Consider the following 16,104-nt stretch of genomic DNA (forward strand, 5'->3'; position numbering starts at 1 on the left):
AAGAAATTTAAAATTTGTCCTTTCTTTCTTTCTAAGGCTCTTCCCTTTTTAGGTTTATTCTGTATTACTGCCTGGGAGTAAAACAAGACAAATGTGTTAGGATAAGAAAAAATTGGCATACAGGTCTCCATGAAGGACAAGAGAAAAGCAGTTAAAGACTAAACCACACGTACAAATTATCAACTTTGAATTGAAATTACAGGAAAATAAGAAAATTGAAAGGGATGTCTTTACAAAATAAGGGTTTTAGAGTGGTTATGTCTGGAGAAAAGGAGGAGGAAAGGAGACAGTGGTGAGAAAAGCTTAATGGAGGCATGGTGGGAAGGGTGCCATGTCAGTGAATAAAACAGTCACTCTTCTCCTGAAGTTCACAACATGGTAGGTAAAAAAAAAAATGTGATTACATAGCTACATGCAATATAGGCAGTCGGTGATAAGCTCTATGATACAGATGCAAAGGTCAAAAAGAAAGGGGGGTGGAGGCAAGCAGGGCCATTTTAGAAGACCTTCTGAGGAGGGCAGATTTGGCTGATCCTCAGAGAAATGGCAGGCCTCCTGCAGGTAGAAGTTAAGACCAGCCATCAAGGTCGTGCCTGATAAAGTTATGGCCAGAGGTAAGACAGAACTGGGTCAGGAATAAATGGATTCATTCATTCATTCACATTCAACAAACATCTCTTTAGCACCTGCCAATGGCAAACATTGTAGGTGGTGGAAGAAGTTAGGCAAAATACGATGATCAGGGTGAAACTTCACACAAATATGAACATTAGGTTACATTTCTTAGAGGCAGCAGAGAGCCTGGTGGGATGGATGCCATTGGTGCCTTGCTCCCTGTGGATTCCTCCCTCTTTCAGTGTCCCTTCCCATACAGAGGCTGGCAAATTAAAACCTACATTTACCACACTCCTTGAAGCCAGGGTTCTGAAGGAGAATTAGGTTCCATCAATTTGATGCATTTGCATGAACTCTGGAAGGTGGAAATTAGAAGGAGACCATTTTCTTGACTTCTTTTGGCTGCTCTTCACTTTGATAAGATCATAAAGGTACGATGTTTTCCTGCAGCATTCTGGGGTACAATGTCTTGCTGGGTGAGGAAAAGCAGTTGAGGGGCAGTAGCAACATGGATTCCTGATCCATGAACAACTATGGCTGGAAGTTCTTAAACCCCAGGCTTTTAGTAGACATTGGTGCATCCTTCCTGTATCTGTTCCTCTAACCCTCCTCTGATATTATCATTCCTAACCCCCATGTTAAATCCTTTCCTGATTGAATACATAGAGTGACCTCTGCTTCCTACACTGAATTTTGATGAGTATAGCCAATAAAGAGTTTTAAGCAAGGGAGAGATAGGAGATTTGTGCTTCATGAAGAGACCTTGGTGGCTGCTTCAAAAACAAACTGGAGACAGATTTAGGAAACTCTTAGGAATGTCCAGCCTAGACCAATGTGCCTGGGATACTGGGACTGAATAAAACAGTTGTAGTGGTAGCGAGAAGGAATAGAAATACGATACTCCCTAAGTTGAATTTACAGGATCTACTGAAAATGGAGATGAGAGAGGAAATTTAAACTTCGCCCTACTTCATCCCAACCCTGCCGGGGTCCTCTGCACTCTGTTCTTCACCATCATAGGACCTGTCATACTTCCTTAAAAGTCATCCTTCTCTTCAGGCTTCAGACCTTTCTGCTCTTTGCTGCAGCCTAAGTGCAGAGCACAGCAAATAGCCCCTAATAGAATGCTCAGTAGACACTGGTTGGGTGGATAGAAAGGGAGAAAGGAAATCTCTAACCTCAGAGACACTGTGAGGATTGAGATTCTATTAACCAAGGAAGTAGTCACAGGCTGAGTACTGCTTGAGTAATACTGAATCTTGGATTACATGGGGAATCCAGGTGAAGAATATTAGCACACCAGTAGACTTAAGAGTCTGGTGGTTGGGAAGTAGGAGCTTTGACACAAATCTTAGAATTACTGCACAGAATGAAAGCTGAATACTTCCCAGGAAAAGATGATGCCTCAATAAAGCTTGGGTGATACCCATATTATTATAATTACACAGTGAAGAGAGTCTAAAATGCCAGTCACCATTTGAGACACTATATGTACACTGTCCTTTCAATCTTACAACAACTTATAAGTGAGGTATTATCATCCTCATCTTACAGAGAAGGAAACTGAAGCTCAGCAAAGTGAAGAACTGCCCAAGGTCACATAGCTGGTGAGGACAGAGCTGAGGTTCAAACCCAGGTCTCCCCGACTCTAAAACCTGTGCTCGTTGTTCTCCCTCAGCTGACATGAGAAGAAAGAGTTAGTGACAGTGACAAAGGACTGGTCAGAGAGGAAAGAAGAGAAGTAGAGAAATGACAGAACACAAAAGCCAATTAAGCAGATAAAAAAAAAGACTGTAGACTAGAAGATGCTCACAGGAATCAGAAGTCAATCAGGAGTTTCTTTAACAAGAGCAAGATGCTTATGGGCCAAAGAGAACAGTGAAAGGTAGAAATTAGAGATGTAAGAGGTGAAGGCAATGAGTAAGAAACGTCTTAAAAAGATGCAAAGAATGGATAAGCAGCCTTTGAGAAAAGAAGGACAACAGACAAAGTTTTAAAATTGAGTTGTGGTCCCCCACCTGATACTGACAAAGCAAACGTTGAGTACCTAACAAATTAGGTTTGTTTGCCAAATAAACAAATTTGTTTGCCAATAAACCTAACAGATGTCAGGCATATGCACTGATCAGGCTACATGCAAAGAGAAACAATTTTCCTTTTGATTGGAATTCTATCAATCTATTTCATAGCACTGATTAGCTCATGCTGATAAGAAGCTCTGATAGGAAGTTAAATTTGTATTTGGTCAGCCAAAAGAAAGTGATCAGTAATTATCATTTATTAAAGATGGTCTTTTTATTTTCATAGTCTTCCAAAATCCATGGTAGGGGATAATGAAAAGGGTCCTTCATTGCAAAACAATTATTAACTGTCACTAAAGACTATGTCAGCAGAACTACAGAAATACACAGAATACAATCAGATATTATCTAAATAGCTACAAACATTGGAATGAGAAAAGAGAAAATGGAATATAATCAAGCAGTAAATAGATTGGATTTAACCAATCTAATAGTGAAGCAATCCGGATGGGTGATTATAGACCTAAATCAGACTAAAGATATAACCAGAATCCATCTGATGAGGACTAGAAGACCATTCCACGTGGACATGTGGATTTGGAGACTTCCCTGGCATTGCAACCTTGGAAGAGAGGTCTAGGTGTCCCCCACAGTTTTAAGAAAAATCCACCTGGACACGAGCACCTCCTGACCTTAAAGCCTAGCAGAATGGTTGATGGCAGAATTGTTTTCTTGGTGGGTAAACATCTGTTAAGCCTGGGAGTATCTAGAAATAAATGGAAATAATGTTATAAATTAAATCTATCATATCAATATTTTTGTGTTCAATATTTAAAGAGTATATAATGTTTATGAGAATCTGGCACATTGGCCTAGTTAGCAGATGACCATTTCAATTCCAAGGTAAATTATGTGGTTGAATAACTAAGCCCGGTGACTTCAAGTTAAGATGTATGGCAGAACTTTGCTTAAGTTTGTCACAATACTGGGAGGTTTAGGAGAAGTTTTACCACGTTACACATTTATTGTATTTGTAAGAATCATGAAAAATTTTCTTCATTAGGAAAATGAGGTCTTAAAAAGGAAACAGAATATTAAAACTATCAACGCATTAGAATGTTTAGGAGACTTCAAATGAGGCCAAACTGTAACCAGATTGCTTGTGACAATTAACATTTATAGATTTAGAATTAAATAATAAGGTGTGTGTGTTTAAAAGTTAAAGGAAAAACTAGAATCTTGAATTTGTAACCTTAATAAAATATTAAGGTTTAAATGGCTGGCAAATACAAAGTCCTTGGGGAGCACAAGAGCTCCATCAAGGATAGCAAGAAGCTCACATTGACATGGTCACTGATATAGAGGGACGAACATCTGCAACCTACATACCAGGCACCTACTGTGTGCCACCAGCTGAGAGAACAAAGACACTGAAGACAGCATGGTGGGGAAGACAGACAGGAGCACAGAGGAGCAACTGCAACATGGAGAAAAGTAACTCAGAAGGAGGAAGGGCCAGGATGCCTGGGGAGGTTGGCACAGCCAGCCCTGATCTGAGGGAGATCTCCCTGGAGAACTGAGCCTGTGGAGTGGAATAGGGGGCCACCTTAACAATGGCTGATAATGGTCTCAATCACAGCAAACCAGGCAATAATCTACAAAGAAAAGAGGCAAAGGAGGTGGTTCTAAAGGCTTTAAAGAGATCTCAAACAGTTCCACGGGAGAAGCAGGAGAAAAGAAAAAAAAGGCAAAAAGCTAGGCTGTATTGCCTGAAACTGAGGTTTTCTCTGCTTACACAAGATGTTCTTCTTTCTGCTGGCTGCAGGCTCATCATTATGACAATAGCAGCACTCAGCTGCCTGTCTCTGAACCAGGAAGAATCTGGAACCAAACTAGAAGAAAGTGGAACCAATCTACTATAGAGGAGAATTTCTGGTTAATAGAAAAGGAGAATTTGTAGCCCCTTAGAATATTAAGCCTCAGTGGCACTTTAGAGACCGCATACTTCTGCATTCTCAATCCTAGCTACATTTCAAAAAACTAAAAATGCCAAAGCCCTATCTGGGACCTGCCGTATCACTCGTTGGAGGGGGGAGTCCCAAGAATGTGTATATTTACTTTGTTATGGTGGTTTTTAGTAATAGCAGTATTAGTAATATATACTCACTGTTTAACAAAATCTCAAACACCACAAGTATATGAAGTAAAAAGAGAAATTTCCCTTATTCACCTTTTCTAATCCCAGAGGCATTTATTCCATAACATGTAGGAGTATGTGAGGGAGTGTGTGTGTATTGTAAAGGCCTCCCAACTAATAGATAATGTGTTAACAGTAGAATCTGGGTGGTGGGTGTTCACTATAAAACTCATCCTACAGGGGCACCTGTGGGTGGCTCAGTCGGTTAAGTGTCCAACTCTTGATTTTGTCTCAGGTCATGATCTCACAACTCATGAGATTGAGCCCCAGGTCAGGCTCAGCGTTGACAGACAGAGGTTGCTTGGGATTTTTGGTCTCCTTCTCCCTCTCAAATTAAATAAACAAACATTAAAAAATTCATTATATATTTCTGTTTTAAGAGGTTATCATTAAATATCCAGGAAACAAAAATTCTCCAGCTGATAAGAACGCACAGCCAGGGTTGACAACCACTGGTTTAAGCACAACCCAAAATTACAAATGAGAAAACTCTGGACAACAGAGGTAATCCTATCTGCCCCAAATCTAACAGGGTAGGGGTCAGAGTCAGCCCATGAACCCAGATCTTCCAGCTTTCTGTCTAGTATTCTTTCCAACATACTATGCAATCTCTAACAGGAGAGGCAGCCCCAGAGCAGACTAGGCAAGGACACATAGAAGTTGCCTTTTCTTGACTTTAAATGACCAAGACTCTTGTATTTTGACTCTTCCTTGTGGCAGAAAACAACACTAGAACTCAGATGCTATGATCTTTATTTTGTGTATGTTCATTAAATTACACTTCTCTACCTTACTGATTCACACTGCCTTCAAGGACTTTCAGATTCCACAGAAAATTCCAGCATACATTCACCTTCATTTGCCTTCTGAAGTATTAAAGCCCACTGAAACTCCTTGCTGTCGCAGAGAGGAAGAAAAAGGACATTTTCAAAAATGTTAAGAATTATCCTCTAAAGCCAACGAGGAAACGTCACAACAAAATGACGGTACAAGAACATTCCTGATCATAAGTGAATAATAAGACAGTAAATTGCAATTGCTGAATGGGGGATATTAGCATCAGTAAAAGGTTGGAAAATAACCTTTATAGATGCTAAGATTCATTTTGTGGAAGGAAGTGGAAAGACAGGGATTAAATTAAATTAGTCTGAATTCCAAGCAGTATCGTTACAAAATAAGGGCACTGTTTATTGCCAAATTTTATATGCAAGAAAGACAACTTTTTCCTATTCCCACATAAAACTTAGGAAAAGTCTAACTTATGGAATCTCTTTGTGGAAGAGCCCAAACATTAGGGATAAATATTAAGGCTTCATCTGCCAGCCCAGGGAGAACTCATGGCTTTTTGTTCTTCCCAGCAGTCAGTTCAAAATATAAGGATAGGGACATATAAATCAGGAGACCTGGTTTCTAGTCCCAGCTTTGTCACTAAATTGCTTTTTCTCAGCTTCCTTACCTGCAAAAATGGTGTCTAAATGGCCTTTCAGGTGTCTTAGAATGCTAAAACCCTGGACTCAATACCTGTGTATTCCATCTAAGACATTTGGTAAGCAGTGTCCCAAAAGAGTTATCTTAAATACCACTACCTGCATATTTTTCTCCTATCATTCTTGCTCATCCTCCACTCATCCCCAACCAGTTCTTAAAAATGTAGTCTGTAAGGAAACATTACCCCAAAAGGAAAAGGCCAGGAGTTATTTGAAAAGAAAGACATGCCCTTTTTCTCTTCTGATTAGTATTTGTAAAAGAAATAAAAGCAAAAAATTCAAGTGACCGTGAGTAGGCCCTGCAGATGAAAGCGATTTTCTTCAGTCTTAAATTAATCCTTAAAAACAACTCTTAAAGGCTACAATTATTTTTATGACAGATTCAAATAGCCCCTTCACATTAAAAGTGTTCCCAAAAGGTATATCATCAATAGATTCCAGAAATTATACTCGAGTCTACACTCTTTGACCTCCATAATGAAAGGTCTAGAAAGAAAAGTACACTGAGGCATCAGGGTCTCATCTTCCCTGGCAGGGAGGGCCCAGAGTCATTTCTGGTGCAGAATCCCTAGGGTGGTTTTTGAACCAAACCATTAACTTACACGAGTTCTAACATGGGTATAGATCTCTGTAGACTGCTCTCAGGAGTTCGTTCTGATAGCCTCTCCTCCACCAACCACTCTACTCACTGCCAACAAGAGGTTGGGAAAATCTCAGTATCCAGGACACAAGGATATGCCCAGAACAGGTTTGGGAGCCAGACTGCCTGGCCTTGAGTACTGGGTCAACCAGTTCCTGGCTGTGTAACCTGGACAGGTTACTTTACCTCTTCCTCCTCTTCCCCTCCTGTATAACAAGGATAATAACTGCTACCTTCTATGGTTTTATGAAGATTAAGGAAACTAGTTCACAAATGAATAGCACCAGGCATTGTAGCAAGCACTCACTGAGTTTTTCCTATCACCATTTAACATTTTGGCACCTTAACGTAGTGCTGGTTTTTGTTGTCGTTATTGTTTATTTTAGAGAGAGAACACTCAAGCAGGGGAGAGGGGAAGAAGGGGAGAGGGAGAATATTAAAGCTGAGCACAGAGCCTGACATGGGGCTTGATCCCACAACCCATGGCTAGGATCATGACCTGAGCCAAAAATCAAGAGTTGGAGGCTCAACCGACTGAGCCACCCAGGAGCCCCATTCAGTGCTGCTTTTAATCATTGATTGGTAGGAAGTCCATGGTTTCAGTACAGATTGCAGATTTTTTTTAATGTTATCCATTTGAGAGAGCGCACATGTGCGCAAGCAGGGGAGGGGCAGAGAGAGGGAGACAGAATCTAAAGAAGGTTCCAGGCTCCAAGATGGCAGCACAGAGCCCAACACAGGGCTCAACGCATGAACCATGAGATCAGGAGCTGAGCCAAAATTGGACGCTCAACTGACTGAGCCACCCAGGCACCCCCAGACTGCAAATTTTTAAAAGACATAGGGGTCTAAAAACACAGTTGGAAGAAAGCTACTAAATGTTTTCCTTAACAAGCAAAAGGCTCTTATCTCTATGATATCAGAATGGCAATCACACACACACACACACACACACACCCCATCTACTAGCTGTCAGTAGTTTCACCCCTGGAGCAGCCACTAATAAGCACATGAGTATCCTGCTCATTTCTCTCTCACCCCTTTACTATATTCTAGGTACTACGTTAAGCCTTTTTATACGTATTATTTCATTTAACACTTAAAACAACATTTTAGTGGAGATTAGTACCATTTTCATTTTTCAGGTCAGGTACCTGTGATTGAGAGGACAAACAAGTTCCCCAAGGTCACACAATCTTGGATCTAGGAAGTGATCCCAGGTTTGATGACAAACACTGAACTCCCAAGCACTGTATCTACCCCACTGCCACACATCATTTACACCCTGCTTCGATGAAGCATAGAAAAGAAGAATATAAGAGCTATGTATTCATGTGCACATGGATCATTCTTAGAGGGCAGGGTTTCAGTCTGGGTCTGTGGCCTCCTTCCAATCTCCAACTCACCTACGTTCTACACATCATTTTTCAGAATGCATTTCCAAAGGGCAATTACTTTCTGGAGGAAGGAAAAATTATTTTATTTGAGAGGCTGCTATTTTAAGGTGTTTAGCTTTTCACTTAGAAGCCCCAAACATTCTTTAAATGCAAATTTGAAAAGTGAGGCATTTTTATATACAATCATTTTTTTAATTGGAGAGGGGAGGAAGAGGAAGGTGGTGTAATCAGGCTTTGAACTGTATAGCCCTTTCTTAGACTACAACTCACTCTTTGCCTCAAAGCAGCACAAGAGGAACCCCACTCTCAACCTATCAGGACTTTAGACCGAAATACAGCTTAGAGGAAAGATTACACTGGATATTTTTTCTTTTTTATTTAATGTTTACTTATTTTGAGACAGAGAGACAGAGACAGAGAGAGAGTGAGGGATGGAGAGAGAGGCTCAGAGAAGGAGAGAAAGAATCCCCGGCAGGCTCCACACTGTCAGTGCACAGAGCCTGACGTGGGGCTCGATCTCACAGATTGAACTGTGAGATCATGATCTGAGCCAAAATCAAGAGTCCAAGTTGGGTTTTTTGTTTTTTTGTTTTTTTGTTTTTTTTTTTTTTTTTTTTTTGCTTGCTTGTTTTAATGAATTTGATACAATCTTTGGGTTTCAATTGCATTTCCCCTGTAGGCAGGCAAATTAAAGTTATTACTTACTTTTTCTTTTCACTTGTGAGATTGCCCAAAGAAAATCAGATTGATTTTGCTATAGCGAAAATGACAATTGACAATTTGAAAGTAAAAACTTTCTGTGTTCAAGTGGAAAACAGGCAGACAGGGGTCATCTCGTTTTGGTTTGTATTTGACTAAGCATCATTGTGTGTGTATGCAGTGTGGTGAAGGATGTGGTGTGCACGTGCACTTCTCAAATGTCACTTCAAGAATCATGTGTGCTCCAGCTCTATTTCCTATCAAGTATTTTCATCTGTTTGACTGTTTAACCTCTACTCACTAAGGAATAACTTAATCAAAAAACTCAATCTGTTTCAGGTGTTACCTTCTCCAGGGATATTATCTCAAGATGTTGATCTCTTTTTCTATTCAATTAGTTATACCCTGTGACCTAAAAAATTATTGGGTTGCTCCAGTCTTTTCGTTATAAAATGTTGTTGGTGCAATTCAGCACACTCTTAAGGAGGTCAAGACTGAGAGATAATTTTCTTTGGGTTTAGTTTCTGGCTATTCTTAAGATTTCATTAAAATAGATCCTAGAGTTTAATGTTTTTGAATGTTATAATTATTTAACTTGCTTTTCTCAAACAAAGATTTTCTCAACTACTTTTATTAAGTAGAAACTACACAGGACAGAGGCAGTTCTGTTTTTCCAAGTCAGACTCTAGAAGAGCAGTTGGCAAATTTTCTATGAAGGGCCAGAGAGTAAATATTTTCTGCTTTGCAGACTATGCAGTTCTTTCTACAACTACTCAACTCTGCTATTGTAGCATGGAAATAGCCATAGATGATATAGAAACAAATTAGCAGGACTGGGCTCTTTTTTTTTAGAGAACAGGTGTATGGAAGCAAGTGGGGAAAGGGGCAGAGGGGGGCAGGTGGGGGGAGAGGGGGAGGGAGAGAGAGGGAGAGAGAAGGAGAGAATCTTAAGCAGGCTCCATGCTTAGCACAGAGCCTGACTTGGGCTTGATCCCATGACCCTAGAATCGTGACCTAAGCCAAAATCAAGAGTCAGGCACTCAACCAACTGAGCCACCAGACAACCTAGCATGACTGTGTTCTAGTAAAACTTTATTCACAAAACCAGGCAGTGATGCACATGTGGCCCACAGGTCATAGTTTTCCAACCCTTCCTGGAGCATATCAAAAGGCTAAATTTCTCAGGGTTGCTGATCTTCTACCCAAATCCACAACATAGGTTGTTTAACAAATTTAGTGATTGGGATGCTATAATTATCCATGTTGTATTTTATGCACTTGTCTGCATATCTGTGTTCTATTTCATAATGAAGTTTGGGGGTTTTTTGATTTTTGTTTTTTTTAAGTAAGTGATCAAGTGATCAGGAAGGTTGGTCAAGGTTTAGAAGAAGGATACAAAGGAAACTTTTCTGGATGGGTCAAAGATTTTTACAGAGACTGAGAAAGTTTGGAGTTGGACGAAACGCACTATTACACAGTCCAATCTCCTTCCCAATGGAGGAATTTCTTTTGCAACACCCCTGGCAGGTATTCAGTTAACCTCTGAGGGAAAATGTTTTGGGCTACATTGGGAGGAAGGATTACCAATCTATAAAGCAAAACTGGTCCTCTCTATTTCATTCAATACATATGCTTATGGACACAAAAGCAAAGCCAAAAAAGCAAAAATAAACAATTGGGACTACATCAAATTAAAAAGCTTCTGCACAGCAAAGCAAATTAGCAACAAAATGAAAAGGCAACCTGCAGAATGTGAGAAAGTATTTGCAAATTGTGTCTCTAATAAGCTTTAATGCCCAAAATATAAGACTCATATATATAACTCAATAGCAAAAAAAAAAAAAATCTGATTAAAAACTGAGATGAACTAAATAGACATTTTTTAAAAGACCTACAAATAGCTTATAGGGATATAATACTTGAAAAGGTTTTCAACATCACTAATTGGGGAAATTCAAATCAAAATGCAAATATCACCTCACCTTGTCAGAATGGCTACATCAAGAAGATAAGAAATAAGTGCTGGCAAGAATGTAGAGAAAAGGGAACCCTTGCACACTGTTGGTAGAAATGTAAATTGGTACAGCCACTGTGGAAAACCGTATGGAAGTTCCTCAGAAAATTAGAAATAGAACTACCATATGATCCAGCAATCCTACTTCTGGGTATATATTCAAAGGAAGTGAAAATAGGATATTGAAGAGATATCTGCACTCCCATGTTCACTACAGCAGTGTGTGTGTGTGTGTGTGTGTGTGTGTGTGTGTGTGTGTGTGTGTTTCCTCACACCAACAAGCAATTCTCAGACACTAGCATGGTCTCCAAGATTTCAACTCGATTTAAGTCAATTTTGGCACTACCTACACCTGGAGATTACATCAGCTTCCACAGACTAAACAACTCAGCCCCACAAGACCATCCTCCACTTCAGGGGCCATTTGCAAGCCCGGTTATTTATTACCTGTGCTTCTCAATCAACTAGCTAAGTGAAAATCAGAGATTTCCAAAACTCCCTCTCTGGATTTGATTAATTTTCTAGAACAGCTTACAGAACCCAGAGAAACATTTTACCTACTAGATCATTGGTTTATTACAAAAGGATAGAACTTGGGAACAGCCACATGCAAGAGAAGTATAGAGCAAGACCTGGGGAAAGGGCAAAGAGCTTCCATGACCTCTCTAGGTACACCACTCTCCCATCAACTCCGTGGGTTCACCAACCTGGAGGCTCTCTGAACCCTGACCTTTTGGGGCTTTAGGGAGGTTTCATTACATAGCCATGACAATTAAGTCATTGTCCATTGGCGACTGATGAACCCTCCAGTTCCTCCTCCCTTCTGGGACTAAAAGTGCCAACCCTCTAATCACATGGTTAGCCCCACTGGCAACCAGCCCCCTTTCTAACCTGCTTAAGTCACCTCATTAACAAAAGAGCTTTATTGCATTTAGAAAATTCCAAGCATTTTAGGAGCTCTGTACCAGAAACAGGGACAAAAAACAAGCATTTCTTATTATAAATCATAATATCACACACACACACACACGCACGCAAATATTATTCTGTAATAACTATGAAGGAAATTCTGCCATTTGCAACATGGACAACCTTGAGGACATTACGTTTAAGTGAATAAGCCAGACAAAAAGACAAATACTGCATGGTGTCATTTATAAGTGGAATCTTAACCAAAAAAAAGAAAAAAAAAGTCAAACTCATAGAAACAGATTAGAAGAGGGGTATCTGGGGGAAATAGGAAGAGGTTGGTAAAAGGGTACAAACTTTCAAAAATAAATCTTCCTGTGCAATGACCAGGTTCCAATCATAAGGCTTGACCCTGTGAGAACACAAACATCCCTGACACTGTCAGTCCTGTAGGGAGCTCACAGTCTAATGAAAGAAATAAGACAGGATGCAAATAGTTACAACAGAAAGTAGAAGTAGTAGAAAGTTATTATGACTTAAAGATGACCACAGACAACCCAATTTAAGAATGAGGGAAGGGGGGCCCTGGGTGGCTCAGTCAGTTAAGTGTCTGACTTCAGCTCAGGTCATGATCTTGTGGTCCATGGGTTCAAGCCCCGCGTCAGGCTCTGTGCTAACAGCTCAGAGCCTGGAGCCTGCTTCAGATTCTGTGTCTCCCTCTCTCTCTGCCCCTCCCCACTCGCACTCTGTCTCTCTCGCTCTCAAAAATAAGAAAACATTAAAAAAAATTGTTTTAATGAGGGAAGGATTTGAACAGGCACTCCACAGACCTAGGAAGAGATGCTCCATGTTATTAGTTACCACACAAGTACAAAGTAAAAACCACACTAAGGTACCATTTCACACCCACCAGACCAGCAAAACGTACAAGCCAGACACTCTCAGGGGCTGGCAAGGATATGGAGCAATGAGGACACGCAGGGCTATTGTGGGGATTGAACGAGTTGACATGAGTGCAGGCACGCAGTAAACTGTGTGACTTAGCCATCAGTCATCATCATCACGGTTGTTGAAATTATGTACAGATGGTCAAAGTGTAAATGGCTATAACCAATTTGGAAAACAATCTGGAAAACAATTTGGTCTTTAATATAGCCGAGCAGGTTTATACCCTATGGTCCAGCAATTCCACTCCTGGGTAGATCCCTAGAGAACCTCCTGCACCTGAACACATACAAAAGTGAATTCAGAAAATTCTTAATAGCCCCAAACTGGAATCACACAAGTGTCTGCAAATGGTGGAATAGAGATAGTAGGTATACTAATATAATGGAATACTACACAGGAGCAGATAGGAAGGAACTACTCCTGTCCATAACACAGATGAATCTCCTCCAACTTACCTTCAGGTGGAAAAAGTCTAAAAAAATATACTGTTTGCTCCAGTTTAAATAAAATTTAATAAAAACAAAACTATGTGTAATGATTCATGCTAGTTATACTTGAATTTTAAGAAATACTACTTTTTAAAAGTTTTTTTAAACTAAACTATGTATAGTTTAGGGATATGAATGTGTAATAAAACTATAAAATAAATCAAGAATATGAAAATTCCCAAATTTAGGAGAATGGTTACCTTTAATATGGGGGAGAGAAAAAAATAGGATAGGGGAGAGGCCACAAGAGCACTGAAAGGCAATATTTATGATCTTTTGTTTAAACCTCGTGGTGGAGCCCTTTCGCGAAGATGGTGTCAAAGGCGAAGAAGGAAGCCCTGCCCCTCCCTAAGCCGAAGCCAAAGCAAAGGCTTTGAAGGCCAAGAAAGCAGTGCTGAAAGGCATCCATAGTCATAAAAAAAAAAAAAAAAAAAAAAAAAAAGAGGAAGATCTGCATGTCACCTACATTCCGATGGCCAAGACACTGCATCTCTGAAGGAAGCCCAGATATACTCGAAAGAGTGCCCCCAAGAGAAACAAGCTTGACTACTATACCATCATCAAGTTTCCCCGGACTATCGAGTCAGCCACGAAGAAAATAGAAGACAACAACACTTTTGTGTTCATTGTGTATGTGAAGGCCAACAAGCACCAGATCAAACAGGCTGTGAAGAAGCTCTAGGACATTGACCAAGTGGCCAAGGTCAACACTCTGATCGGGTCCGATGAAGAAAAGAAAGCATATGTTCGACTGGCTCCTGACTATGATGCTTTGGATGTTGCCAACAAAATTGGGGTCATCTAAACTGAGTCCAGCTGGCTAAATCTCAGTTTTTTTCAACGTAAAAAAAAAATGATAATAAAAAAATAAGTAATTAAATAAATAAACCTTGTGGTGGATAAACAGGTGTTTGAAGCTGTGTCATCCTTTATCTTATGTACACTTTATATTTTATATCTCCTCAAAAATGTTTTTAGGTCTACTCAACAATTAATATTTTTAAAAAAATATTAAAGGAGAAGGGGAGATTACTTCTGACTGGGAGGAACTGGAAAAGCTGGTCATCATGGCCACCAGGATTCTTCTTTCTTATCAGCCTCACTGGTTGATGGCATGGCCTTGAAATTCTGCAGCTGTATCAGGCTCCAAGGTGGGGGAGGGGGGTGGCCACCAGGGATCTACAATCAGAGGCATGTCCTGGTCATAGGTCTCGAAGTGTCTATACCCCTGGAGGGTTTCTCACCCATGAATTGAGGTGTTCCTGGCCTAGAGTCACTCCATTATGCCACATGGTCTCCCTCAAATGCCATCTGTGTTTGACACTGAAAGAGATGCAGAGATTTGGGAGTGAAAGAACAGGGGTCAGGTAGAGAGGAAAGAATAGTTCACATATTTAAAGAAAACCAAAGAGCATTTTGGTTTTGGGCCAAAATGTTACTTCTAATTTAATCCATTCCTTTTCAATAGAGTCCACGGTGGGGAGAGTATTACAGAGTAAATCATATTGTAAGATCACTTAAATTTGACTCTAAAATGTGTATTTTTAGAGATAAGCATATCCATGGGGCACCTGGGTGGCTCAGTCGGTTAAGCATCTGACTCTTGATTTTGGCCTCAGATCATGATCCCAGGGTCCTGGGATGCAGCCCCACATTGGGCTCCATACTGAGTGTGGAGCCTGCTTAAGATTCTCTAACTCTCTCTCTCTCTCTCTCTCTCTCTCTCAATTTGGATTCTGGACACCCATCAGCACCTCTTCCCCTCCTGATGGTCTTAGTGCAGGCTCTGCGCTATGCCCAAGAAACAGAAAAAGTCCCTGACTCAAAGATCTTAGTATTGCACTAGCAACAGTTAAGTTAATGCAACGTCCACCCCTCTTTCTGAAGACAGAGCCTCTTACGCTGTTAACTCTGAGCTCTATAGATCTCCAGTGCCTTTTTATATCTCTATGCCATCACTCCTGCCAGGGCAAAGGAGTCAGATAGGAGCTCGCAGTTCCGGGCCACAAGTCCTCTTTCTCACCTCCTTCAACACAAGAGCAGATCTGAAGACCTTACTTACACTTAAGGAAAGGGAATACAAGGGAACTGGCAGAAAGTGCTTTATAAGACAACCAGAATCATCTTTTCCAAATGGACATAAAGGTTTTTAGTTATTCTGCTTTGCCTATTCCGAAAAGGCTATAGGTGATTTTAAGATATAAATTATGGCTATTTAAAGTTCACTCATATAGTGGAAGAATCAAGATTCTAAAATCTTAAGCCAGTAATTTTCAAACTTTAATATGCCCAAGAATAACTAGCGTTCTGTATAAAATACAGATTATTAAGGCCCAAGGTCCAAGAAATCTACACCAGTAGGTGAGTTCCAGAATCCATATGAACAGCACTCCAGGTGATTCTGATGCCAATAGTCTAAGGAGATCCCTTTTTTTAATATTTATTTTTGATAGTGTGTGAGCAGAGTAGGGGCATAGAAAGAGAGGAGTATAGAGGACCTGAAGCAGATTCCCCACTGACAGCAGCAAGCCCAATGCAATGCAGGGCTTGAATTGATGAACCCATGAGATCATGCCTTGAACCCAAGTCGGATGCTCAACCGACTGAGCCACTCAGGCTCCCCTAAGGTGAGCCCTCTTAAACAAAACTGACTTTGGCCAGAATATTCACTATAACTGAAAGCTGAGCT

General features: G+C 40.3%; 1 protein-coding gene and 1 pseudogene across 3 annotated transcripts in view; one reads left to right on the plus strand and one right to left on the minus strand.

The window, feature by feature from the left end:
• The window catches only part of ANO4 (anoctamin 4), a 421,314-nt gene that overhangs the window by 359,690 nt on the left and 45,520 nt on the right, over positions 1-16,104 (minus strand). The gene's annotated exons all lie outside the window — the stretch shown is intronic.
• LOC121040547 (60S ribosomal protein L23a-like) lies at positions 13,639-14,257 on the plus strand (annotated as a pseudogene).

The sequence above is a fragment of the Herpailurus yagouaroundi genome, unplaced genomic scaffold, assembly GCF_014898765.1.
Source record: "Herpailurus yagouaroundi ecotype Mexico unplaced genomic scaffold, PumYag 182, whole genome shotgun sequence".
In the NCBI taxonomy this organism is placed as follows: Eukaryota; Metazoa; Chordata; class Mammalia; order Carnivora; family Felidae; genus Herpailurus; species Herpailurus yagouaroundi.